This window comes from Odocoileus virginianus, chromosome 21 (assembly GCF_023699985.2).
Source record: "Odocoileus virginianus isolate 20LAN1187 ecotype Illinois chromosome 21, Ovbor_1.2, whole genome shotgun sequence".
Lineage (NCBI taxonomy): Eukaryota > Metazoa > Chordata > Mammalia > Artiodactyla > Cervidae > Odocoileus > Odocoileus virginianus.
Genome location: NC_069694.1, coordinates 44,412,117 through 44,424,083, shown reverse-complemented (window position 1 = coordinate 44,424,083; position 11,967 = coordinate 44,412,117). Strand labels below are relative to the sequence as shown.

The 11,967-nt window shown below is 37.4% G+C and overlaps 1 pseudogene; it reads right to left on the bottom strand.

Annotated features, from left to right (window-relative positions):
- Positions 1–429: 429 nt before the first annotated feature.
- Positions 430–4,063, bottom strand: LOC139030253 (craniofacial development protein 2-like; annotated as a pseudogene).
- Between the last annotated feature and the right edge of the window lie 7,904 nt (positions 4,064–11,967).

Sequence of the window (11,967 nt, the reverse complement as noted above, 5' to 3'; positions counted from 1 at the left end):
AATGTGGAAATGCCATTCAGACTGAGTGAGGCGGTTGCTTTAACTAAGGTAGTCACTTCTTTGCTGTTACATTTTGATTGATGAGTAGGAGGCAGACATATGGTTAAGGAAAAACAGATGTCAAAATCCTGAGATGGAAAGGAGCCGACTGTTTAAGAGGCAGAAACAGCAACGCGGCTGGGGAGGAGGGAACAAAGGGGAGACAGGGCAGCAGGGGAATGAGCACGTGGGCATTGCAAGGATGGTGGACTTTTTTTCTGGTTATAAACAGAAGGCATTGGGTGATTTTAAACCAAGGTATGGAAGGGTTTGTGTCACCCTTTATTTCAAGCTCACTTTGGCTTCTGTGTGCAGGATGGACTATTAAGGAGGCAGGAGTTCTCAGAAGCACATGATTTCCCTTAAGATTTGTTCTGCTAGAAGATCAATTTAGAGGCTGTTGCTGTAGTTTGAACAAAAAAAAAAGGTACTTTTGCAGTATTAATGGCAGAATATATTTGAAGGATAGAACTTGTAGATTCTACTGTTGTGTGTGTGTGTTAGTCACTCAGTCATGTCCGATTCTTTGCAACCCAGTGGACTGTAGCCCACCAGTCTCCTCTGTACACAGGTTCTCTAGGCAAGAATACTGGAGTGGGTAGCCATTCCCTTCTCCAGGGGATCTTCCCAACCCAGAGATCAAACCTGGGTCTCCTGCACTGCAGGTGGACTCTACAATCTGAGCCACCAGGGAAGCCCAGATCCTACTGACGAATTAGATGAAGTAGAAGAAATCAAGTACCTGGTCCTCCTAATTGTACTGTGTACAGTAGTATCTTTTGTAGCCCTCTATAAAAAACAAAAATCCCAAACTCCAGTTTTCCTGAATATTCATCTTAATTTAATAACCAAGGGATAATCATATTAGGTGTTTTGTCAGAGAATAAAGATGTATCTTAAAGTGACATGTAATCTCCACCCTTAAATAATAGGGAGGCCAGCTTTATTTTTAAGCACTCCCAACCCACAGAATCATATTTACAGTTTTAACCAACACTTATTTCAATGTACTAGAACAATTTTTCCATTTCTTTGTCATTTGTTTGGCTTCTCATTTGGAGTTCAAGAACCTATGAAAGCACATACACATACTATTTATCCCTGAATTCTCAGACCCAGTTCAGTTCAGTTCAGTTCACTAGCTCAGTCGTGCCCGACTCTTTGTGACCTCATGGAACCCAGGACACCCGGCTTCCCTGTCCATTAACAACTTCTGGAGTTTACTCAAACTCATGTCCATAGCATCGATGATGCCATCCAAACATCTCATCCTCTGTCGTCCCCTTCTCCTCCCACCTTCCATCTTTCCCAGCATCAGGGACTTTTCAAGGGAGTCATATTTTTGCATCAGGTGGCCAAAGTAATGGAATTTCAGTTTCAGCATCAGTCCTTCCAATGAACACCCAGGACTGATCTCCTGTAGGATGGACTGGTTGGATCTCCTTGCAGTCCAAGTGACTCTCAAGAGTCTTCTCCAACACCACAGTTCAAAAGCATCAATTCTTCCATGCTCAGCTTTCTTTATAGTCCAACTCTCACATCCATACATGACCACTGGAAAAACCATAGTCTTGACTAGAGGGACCTTTGTTGACAAAGTAAAGTCTCTGCTGTTTAATATGCTGTCTAGGTTGGTCATAACTTTTCTTCCAAGGAGTAAGCATCTTTTAATTTCATGGCTGCAGTCACCATCTGCAGTGATTTTGGAGCCCCCCAAAATTAAAGTCTGCCACTGTTTCCACTGTTTCCCATCTATTTGCCATGAAGTGATGGAATGGATGCCACGATCTTAGTTTTCTGAACCTTGAGTTTTAAGCCAAATTTTTCACTCTCTTCTTTCACTTTTACCAAGAGCCTCTTTAGTTCTTCTTTGATTTCTGCCATAAGGGTGGTGTCATCTGCAAATCTGAAGTTATTGATATTTCTCCCAGCAATCTTGATTCCAGTTTGTGTTTCATCCATCCCGTCATTTCTCATGATGTGCTCTACATATAAGTTAAATAAGCAGGGTGACAAAAAACAGTCTTGACGTACTCCTTTTCCTATTTGGAACCAGTCTGTTGTTCCATGTCCAGTTCTAACTGTTGCTTCCTGACCTGCATACAGATTTCTCAAGAGGCAGGCCAGGTGGTCTGGTATTCCCATCTCCTTCAGAATTTTCTACAGTTTATTGTGATCCACACAGTCGAAGGCTTTGACATAGTCAGTAAAGCAGAAATAGATGTTTTTCTGGATGTTCTTCTTGCTTTTTCGATGATCCAGCATATGTTGGCAATTTGATCTCTGGTTCCTCTGCCTTTTCTAAAACCAGCTTGAACATCTGGAAGTTCACGGTTCATGTATTGCTGAAGCCTGGCTTGGAGAATTTTGAGCATTACTTTACTAGCGTGTGAGATGAGTGCAGTTGTGCAGTAGTTTGAGCATTCTTTGGCATTGCCTTTCTTTGGAATTGGAATGAAAACTGACCTTTTCCAGTCCTGTTGCCACGGCTGAGTTTTCCAAATTTGCTGACATATTGAGTGCAGCACTTTCATAGCATCATCTTTTAGGATTTGAAATAGCTCAACTGGAATTCCATCACTTTCACTAGCTTTGTTCATAGTGATGCTTCCTAAGGCCCACTTGAATCCCATTCCAGGATGTCTGGCTCTAGGTGCATGATCACATATCATGATTATCTGGGTCATGAAGATCTTTTTTGTGTAGTTCTTCTGTGTATTCTTGCCACCTCTTCTTAATATCTTCCGCTTCTGTTAGGTCCCTACCATTTCTGTCCTTTATTGAGCCCATCTTTTCATGAAATGTTTCTTGGTATCTCTAACTTTCTTGAAGAGATCTCTAGTCTTTCCCATTCTATTGTTTTCCTCTATTTCTTTGCACTGATCACTGAGGAAGGCTTTCTTACCTCTCCTTGATATTCTTTGGAACTCTGCTTTCAAATGGGTGTATCTTTCCTTTTCTCCTTTGCTTTTTCTCTTCTCTTCTTTTCACAGCTATTTGTAAGGCCTCCTCACACAGCCATTTTGCTTTTTTTCATTTGTTTTTGTTCATTTCATTTTCATTTTGGGAATGGTCTTTATCCCTGTCCCCTGTACAATGTCATGAACCTCCATCCATAGTTCTTTAGGCGCTCTGTCCATCAGATATAGCCCCTCAAATCTATTTCTCACTTCCACTGTATAGTCATAAGGGATTTGATTTAGATCATACCTGAATGGTCTAGTGGTTTTCCCTACTTTCTTCAATTTAAGTCTGAATTTGGCAATAAGGAGTTCATGATCTGAGCCACAGTCAGCTCCTGGTCTTGTTTTTGCTTTGCTGACTGTATAGAGCTTCTCCATTTTTGGCTGCAAAAATTATAATCAATCTGATTTCAGTGTTGACCATCCAGTGATTTCCATGTGTAGAGCCTTCTCTTGTGTTGTTGGAAGAGGGTGTTTGCTATGACCAGTGCGTTCTCTTGGCAAAACTCTATTAGCCTTTGCCCTGCTTCATTCCATACTCCAAGGCCAAATTTGCCTGTTACCCCAGGTGTTTCTTGACTTCCTACTTTTGCATTCCAGTCCCCTATAATGAAAAGGACATCTTTTTTGGGTGTTAGTTCTAGAAGGTCTTGTAGGTCTTCATAGAACCATTCAACTTCAGCTTCTTCAGCATTACTGGTTGGGGCATAGACTTGGATTACCATAATATTGAATGGTTTGCCTTGGAAACGAACAGAGATCATTCCATTGTTTTTGAGACTGCATCCATGTACTGCATTTCAGACTCTTTTGTTGACTATGATGGCTACTGCATTTCTTCTAAGGGATTCTTGCCCACAGTAGTAAATATAATGGTCATCTAAGTTAAATTCACCCATTCCAGTCCATTTTAGTTCCCTGATTCCTAAAATGTCGATGTTCACTCTTGCCATCTCCTTTTTGATCACTTCCAATTTTCTTTGATTCATGGACCTAACATTCCAGGTTCCTATACAATATTGCTCTTTATAGCATTGGACTTTGCTTCTGTCACCAGTCACATCCACAACTGGGTGTTATTTTTGCTTTGTCTCCACTGAGTTTTCAGTGGAGAAATAACTCAGCACCAGAGAGAATATAAAAAATTGGTTAAAAAAAAAAAAAAGAAGAGGAAGAAAGGTGATTTTTGAGGGGAATTACCTAGCTAGTTTTGATTTATGGCTATTCCCATTACTAAATGGAACATCTTTTCTAATTTGACACAAGAAATTTGGGTCGCTTGATCAGAGAGAAACATAGAACTTGATTGGTGCTAATTTTTTAAATATATTTTTGGGGAAACATCAGTAAAGAAAATGGTCTTGAGTACTGATGTTACAAAGTATCTGGAATGTCACATTCTCCACATTCTTTAGCCATTCAACTTTCCCAAATAATCACCATCTTCAATATTCTATTTTTATTGCCTTCATTCCCCTCACTTAGAAGTTTCTACTCTTGTATACTAATATTTTCTATATTGTCTACTAATACACCACCCTACTAATAACTTGAAATGAATATTTAAAAAATTTCTAGTTACTCTGTTAGCTGTCAATGAAGTGTCAGGTAAATATAGTAATAAGAGTTATTCAACAGCATTAACAGTATTAATTTCTTTCTTAAAAACTTTGTGTCATATATCTTAAACAAATAAAATGATAAATTTTAAATATGTAATATTTAGGTACAAAAGTATTACCTGCCCACTGTAAAATATCTAAGCAATATTGATTGTATAATGTTAAGAATATTACTTGTCCACAGTTCCACCCTCAAGAGACAATCACAGGTTTTTCTTTGAGACACATTCCTCTGGATTTCTTAAATACATGTTTAAACATCTGTCTGTATCATGGATTTCATAAAAATGTGATCAAATTATACATAGTCTGTCAGTTTAAAAAATCATTTATGTAGTTATCTTTATCTTTTCTTGTCACTAAGTATAGATACAACATTATTTTAGGAATTGTGTTATATTCCATAGATGACTAGTTTATGTTTTTTAACTTGATCTCAACTGATGGCCAATTAAGTGGTTTCTTTTTTTTTTTTAAAACAAATTTGCAATGAATACCTTTGTACATACATCTTTCTACATTTGTACAATTATTTCTTCAGGAGGAAGAATTCTTGCAGTTTCTAAATTTAAGATTATCAATATATAAATTTTGAATTTGATTTTACTTTAAATAGATTGTTTCAAATTGCTTTTGATAAAGTTGATAAAGTACTAATTTACACTCCCATCTCCTAAAATGGTCTGTTTTCACCACTAAGATATCACTTATTTTAATCTTTTCCAAGAAAAAACACCTTATTGTTTGAATTCACATTTCTTTCAATTAGTAGTCAGATGGAGCATCTTTTATATGTTTGGTGGTTATTTGTACTCTTTCTTTGTATTGTTTTTTCTGAATTTTGCCTTTTCCTTGTTTTATTTGGTTATTTGATATAGATTTGTAGTAGTTCTTGTAATTTATGGTAATGAACCTGTCAATTATATATGTTAAAATATTAATTCTGAGTTCATTGTATCTATTCTACCTTCTTTAGGGTATTTTTATATGCAGCTATTTTAATTTTAGGTAGTCAATTTATCTCTTTTATAGATTTTGATTTTTATGTTACAGCTAGATAAAATTTTGTCAACTAATTTATAAAGTTATTTAACCATATTTCTCCCTAGCATCTTATTCTTTCATTTTCACTTAATTATGAGTTTACATTTAAAAATAATCTTGTTTATATACTTATTTCCTAGTAAATCACTATAAATTTCCAAGTAACATAATAGCAGAATATATAATTTGTGATTACAACTTTTAAATAGAGAAATACTTTAAAAGCATCATTTGAGAACTAATGAAAATACTTCTAGTAAAAAAGGTGCAAATTTAGAAAATAAGTAAATTATTTGCTAAAATTTATAAAAAAAGAAGTATTCTGTTCCTAACAGATACTGAGTTTTTGATACCCTGCCGAGTATTTTGTGAATTTATTATTTGTGGCGATTCAGGTCAGTTGACCAGGTTTAACTGAGGTCCTCCACTTTACCTGGTGCTGGGGACACAGCAGTACAAAGGCCCTGTGTGATAAAGAGATTTCTGGAGGCTTCTGAAGAAAGGAGATTTCTCATGGCTTACAGAAGGGCTTCTGCGTCTGTCCCTGGTCATGAACTGGAGAAACACTGAACTTGGAGATTCGGTAGCCTTGTGGCGCGACAGGGGGAGCCCACATGGGGTGAAGCTGAACTGACCCGGGGAGGATTGCAGAATTGAGGCAGAGAAACTTGCGGTTTGATGTTTTTTAGTTGCTGAATCAAACCTATCCCGATCCATCTTTAAAGCTGCCAGTTATTTAAACCAATACATCCCTGTAATTGTGTAAGCTATTTTCTGTTCCTTACATCTAAGACATTATAACTAACACAGGGGTCGGTCCTCTCATATACCTACATTAGTTCTCTGTACGTCTCTATGTCCGCACACTTCTCATGGTATTGTGAGTATCAGTTTACCTGTCTGAATATTGTGTACTAATCCATACACATGGAATCTAGAAAAATGGTACGGATGAACCTATTTGTAGGGCAAGAATAGAGACAGGGGTGTAGAGAATGGACTTGTGGGACATAGTGGAGGAAGGAGTAGAGGGACGAATTTAGAGAGTAGCATTGACATATATTGGAGAAGGAAATGGCAACCCACTCCAGTGTCCTTGCCTGGAGAATCCCAGGGACGGGGGAGCCTGGTGGGCTGCCGTCTATGGGGTCGCACAGAGTCGGACACGACTGAAGTGACTTAGCAGCACTGACATATATACACGACCATGGGTAAAACAGAGAGCCAGCGGGCAGCAGTTATATATAGTGCAGGGAGCCCAACTTGGCGCTCTGTGTCAGCCTAGAAGGGTGGGATGGGGGGTGGGAGGAGGCTCAAGACGGGGGGTGCTATGCGTATACTTTTATAGCTGATTCACATTGTACAGCAGAAGCTAACTCATTGTACAGCAATTATCCTCCAACTCAAAATTTTAAAAAATTACTTGTCTGTATCCTTTTAAAATTTTAAGCAGCAGTTGTATCTGTCCCGTATACTGATTTCTACTCACTCAGTAAAGAGCTAACCAGGTCTAGACACCTCAGGTATTCGTCAAATGTGTAAGAAGAAATTGTACTATCAAGAGATCTTATATTATTTGATTTCTTAACTTCCACTTATTATGCACTGTTTTTATTCTTTTTCATAGTCAAAAATACAGAAAATCACACAAATCCATGTATATTTGTGATTCATGTATTGCATAATCCCTAATTTTCTCTCTTTTTATCCAGGAAAAAAATATTATCACTATCTGCCAGTTTAGGCAGGTCAAGCTTTTAGGATAGTATTCTTTGGTATATCTTAAAAATGCATACAAAAAGAATTATACTATATATAATATTAGGCAACCTGTTTTTTGGTAGCTCATTCATTTTAATTACTGCATAGTTTCCTCATCACAGGAAGATACCATATCTTATTTATACTGCCATCTATTAGTGGAGATTTGCATTGGTTGCAGTTTTCACTATCAAATGATACTTCAGTGAATGACTCTGTTTATGTCTTCTGTGAGAGCTTTTCTATGATAACAGGCCTAAAGAAGAAACTGATGGTCAAAAGTTACCCACATTTTAAAATGACCCAGAGGGATGGGATGCGGAGGGAGGTGAGAGGGGAGTTCAGGATGGGAAACACATGTAAATCCATGACTGATTCATATCAATGTATGGCAAAAACCACTACAATATTGTAAAGTAATTAGCCTCCAACTAACATAAATAAATGAAAAAAAAATAATAAAGTGTACTGGATATTGGATATTACCAAACTCCTTTCTTTCCAAAATGGCTGAAAACTTTCAAATTTTTATGTATTTTAAAATTCCTTTCCAAAGTAGTTGTACCAATGTATACTTTAATCAATAACCTGAAAGGGTAATCATTTATCCACATCACTGCTAAAATTTGGAATTTTTAGAAGTTTTATATTTTTGCTAATCTGATGGATGTGAAATCATTATTATTGTTTTACTATTTTTGCCCAAATTACTAGTAACAACGCAATCTTTTTATGTATTTAATCATCGGTATGCTTTCTACTACTTCAAGGATTAACCTGCTCAAATTCATTGCCTATTGCCAACTCTGGATTGGAAGAGGCTGGATTTTTAAATCTTTTTTCTACTTTATATGTAATACTTTATTATATGTTTGATATGAATCCTTTATTTTTTATGTCGTGAATATATTCTCCTTGTCTGATAACTATCTTTTCAGTCAGTCAGTTCAGTCACTCAGTCGTGTCCAACTCTTTGTGACCCCATGGACTGCAGCATGCCAGGCCTCCCTGTCCATCACCAACTCCCGGAGTTTACTCAAACTCATGTCGATTGAGTCAGTGATGCCATCCAACCATCTCAACCAAAGTTGTTCAACATGTGGCTTATAAATACAGAACTTATTAATGGAAACAACTACCACCATGTATACATCTGGGGAATAATTAGATGAAAAACAGCATATAGGATAAAAACAGCCAATCAAAATGTTGTTCATGAAATCTTTGGTAACATGGGGAAGTGGATATGCTTTAGCACTAATTATTTTACATATTTATATACATATATAGAACAAGCTCCGGGAGTTGGTGATGGACAGGGAAGCTGGCGTGCTGCAGTCCAAGGGGTCACAAAGAGTCGTGCATGACTGAGCGACTGAAATGACTGACTTGATACATATGTAGAAAATATGTATGAAATAGCATATAAATGAAATTTTATATAATGATAATAGATGTACAATGATAACCATGATTTTTAAAATGATGCAAAAATTAAGAAATAGCTTCTGAGCAAATATCAAATCCAACCACTATCAGTAAAGCATGTTCTAAAAATAAAATTGAAAGTGTGACTTTAAAGTCTTTTGGTAAAACCTCAGAAAACTCTAAGGGGAATATTTTTGTTGAACATAGGCTTTTAAGAAGCACATAGTATTATTCTTAGGCCGTCTTAACAGAAGTCTAAGGTAGAGAAGGATTTGTCTCAAGAAGATTTGTGTGTGTGACTTTTGTTTAATGAGCTAAATTTCAATGAGATTCATGAAAGACAAAAAAAGATTTTAAGAGACTTACATTGCAGAAACACCCCCTGTTTGGATGACAAAGTTTAGAAATAGCACAAAATGAAAACAGGCCTTCCATTATCTCAGATTTATAGAGAAATGTAGTATCTCATGCATTGTTGTTGCTCAGTCACCAAGTCATGTCTGATTCTTCGCAACTCCGTGGGCCACAGCCCACCGGACTTCCCTGTCCCTCACAATATCTCATACGTATTAAAGTGTAAAGGGATTCTATAAAAGGTGTTGAAATGAATTCTCTAAAATATCACTACTGTTTCAGGAGGGTGGGACCTCGGGATGATGTCTTCTATCTCCTTCTACTGATCTGTACTTCTCAAATTTTCCCTGAGTGTGAGTTACATTGCTTATCCTTCTAAAAATGCATAGAAACAAACTAACAGGAATGTAGAAAGTCAAAACAAGATCAACACTCAGTGTCTGTTAGGCACATGGGTAGGTTAATAACCATTTCCCCTCCTAGTTATTGGGCTTCCCTAGTGACTTAGATGGTGAAGAATCTGCCTGCAATGAGGGAGACCCAGGTTCGATCCCTGGGTCAGGAAGATCCCCTGGAGTTAGAAATGGCAACCCACTCCAGTATGCTTGCCTGGAGAATTCTGTGGCCAGAGGATCCTGGCAGGCTATAGCCTATGGGGTCGCAAAGAGTTGGACACAACAGAGCGACTAACACACAATCCTAGCCATGGTTGTGTTTTACTCCCTTTCCTTGACAAGCTTCTCAAATGGGTAGATTGTATTTATCCTGAAGTCGTTTCTCACAATTATTTCTTTAAACCTCTGAGATCTAGCTCACGTCACTCTACTCTTCTGAAAATGATCTTCAATCATCGCCAATCACGGACTGCTAATGAATTCTCTCCATCTGTGGTAATGTAACTCCCTCCTTACAAAAGTTGAAAAGCACTTAGAATATGGAGAAAAAAACTTCATCAGAGGAGTAAATATTATCTTGTTTTAGAAAAATAATTCTGTTGTCCTTTGGGAGGATAGATTAAAGGCAGCAGAGTTGTAGCAGAATGACCACTCTAACTTCCTTTTTTGGGAGATGTCTATTCACGATCTTTGCCCACATTTTATTGTTGAGGTGGTGTCACTGCTAAGTTGCTAAGTCATGTGGGACTCTTTTGTGATGTCCTCTTTATCAGTTGGGTTGAATTCTTGCCATTAAGATATTATTAATGATCTTAACTCTTTTTCATATTTGTGATTTCCTCATTTGCCTTATGATTTTATTTTTGCAGTTTTGAGTCTCTGTTTTTGTTATAAATATATGCTCCATGTAACAAACTCAAGCAACACAGACATGCATAAAGCACAAAGCAGAGGACAGGATAACATGATATGACGAAATCATCCTGGTTTTAAACTAACCCTTCCCCCCTTTCACGCCTCCTCAGTTTGTTTACAGCGTTGTTTAAGACCATGTGTGTGTCTCTGTGCTTCTAGTAGAGATTTTCATTTCTCCAGCATGGCCTGGTGTTTGGATTTGAAGAAGAGAAGGGGAGTGTTGGTGCCTCTACTGAACCCCTAGTATCCTTTCTGCCTGAAATCTGAGTGGAAATAGTACTGATCGAGAACTTCCATGGGAAGTATGGCAAAATATTTTGGTGATCGAAGGAACAATATGAAATGACCCTTTGTTTCAGACTTGATTTGTCAAGTCATCTATAAAAACAAATCACAAAACCATTAACAAGAATTAGGGAAAGCTATATTAACACAGCTTTATTAATACAAATTCCTCTGCAAACACAAACCCACCAGACAGCTGTTTCCGCAAGAAAGCACTAATGGGTCTTCTAGTATTAGTCTCCACAGTTCTATATAATGCATTGTTCGCTACCATCAAGGGAACACTCTAAAGCTTGGCAGGCACACAAAGGCAGATATATGGTAGCTTTTGGCTGCCAGTATTTGCTGATCTTTGTTTCCGTTAAGAGGGGGAGAAAGGGAAACGAATTTGTCCAAAGGATCCAGATAAACAATTTTTTTTTAACCTAGGTTTAAAACCTCCATGAATTTGCTACTATGATGAATTTCGTTTGTATTGTTGAGGTTTGTATTTTATCTACTTAACTGAGCAGATTGTTTATCAGGTCCCTGAACACAGACAATGAGAGTCATTGCATTCTGCTTTTAAGACTGACAATATAGAACTCTCTCCCTCCCTTCCTTTCTTCCCCTTCAGGGAAAAAAAGTCCAGGGGCCCAGGCAATAAATTCTGCTAACCTTCTCCCCTTATCCCAGAACAGTAAATACAGTTTCTTTGTGGAGATGGTAGACTTTGCCATTCACTTATTCATTTATTCTTTAAACATTTATAAGATAGCATTTATATAAGCTCTCCTTTAGTCACCAGAGATGCAAAGATGAATAGAATACAGGCCTTACCTTGAGTCCCTGCCAGAGGACAAGACAGGGTAATAATAATACAAGTAATAATAATGCAAAATATTATTGCCAGTGATGTCAAATTATGATACACAAGAAAAGAGCCAGGATTTGTAAAAAGTGGCTAGGAGAACTCACACATAGAATCACTACATACACATGGGAGATGATGTTACAGCTGCATGTAGATGTAGGAGGCTGAAAAGCGTTACTGAGGTAGACAAGGCAGGGACAAGTATTCTAGAAAAAGAAAAGAATGAAGGAAGCACCAAAGATTATTTCCCCTTTTTTGCTTTCTCTATCCTCTCATTCGGTAAACTCTTTCTTGCCACTTTCTTTCAT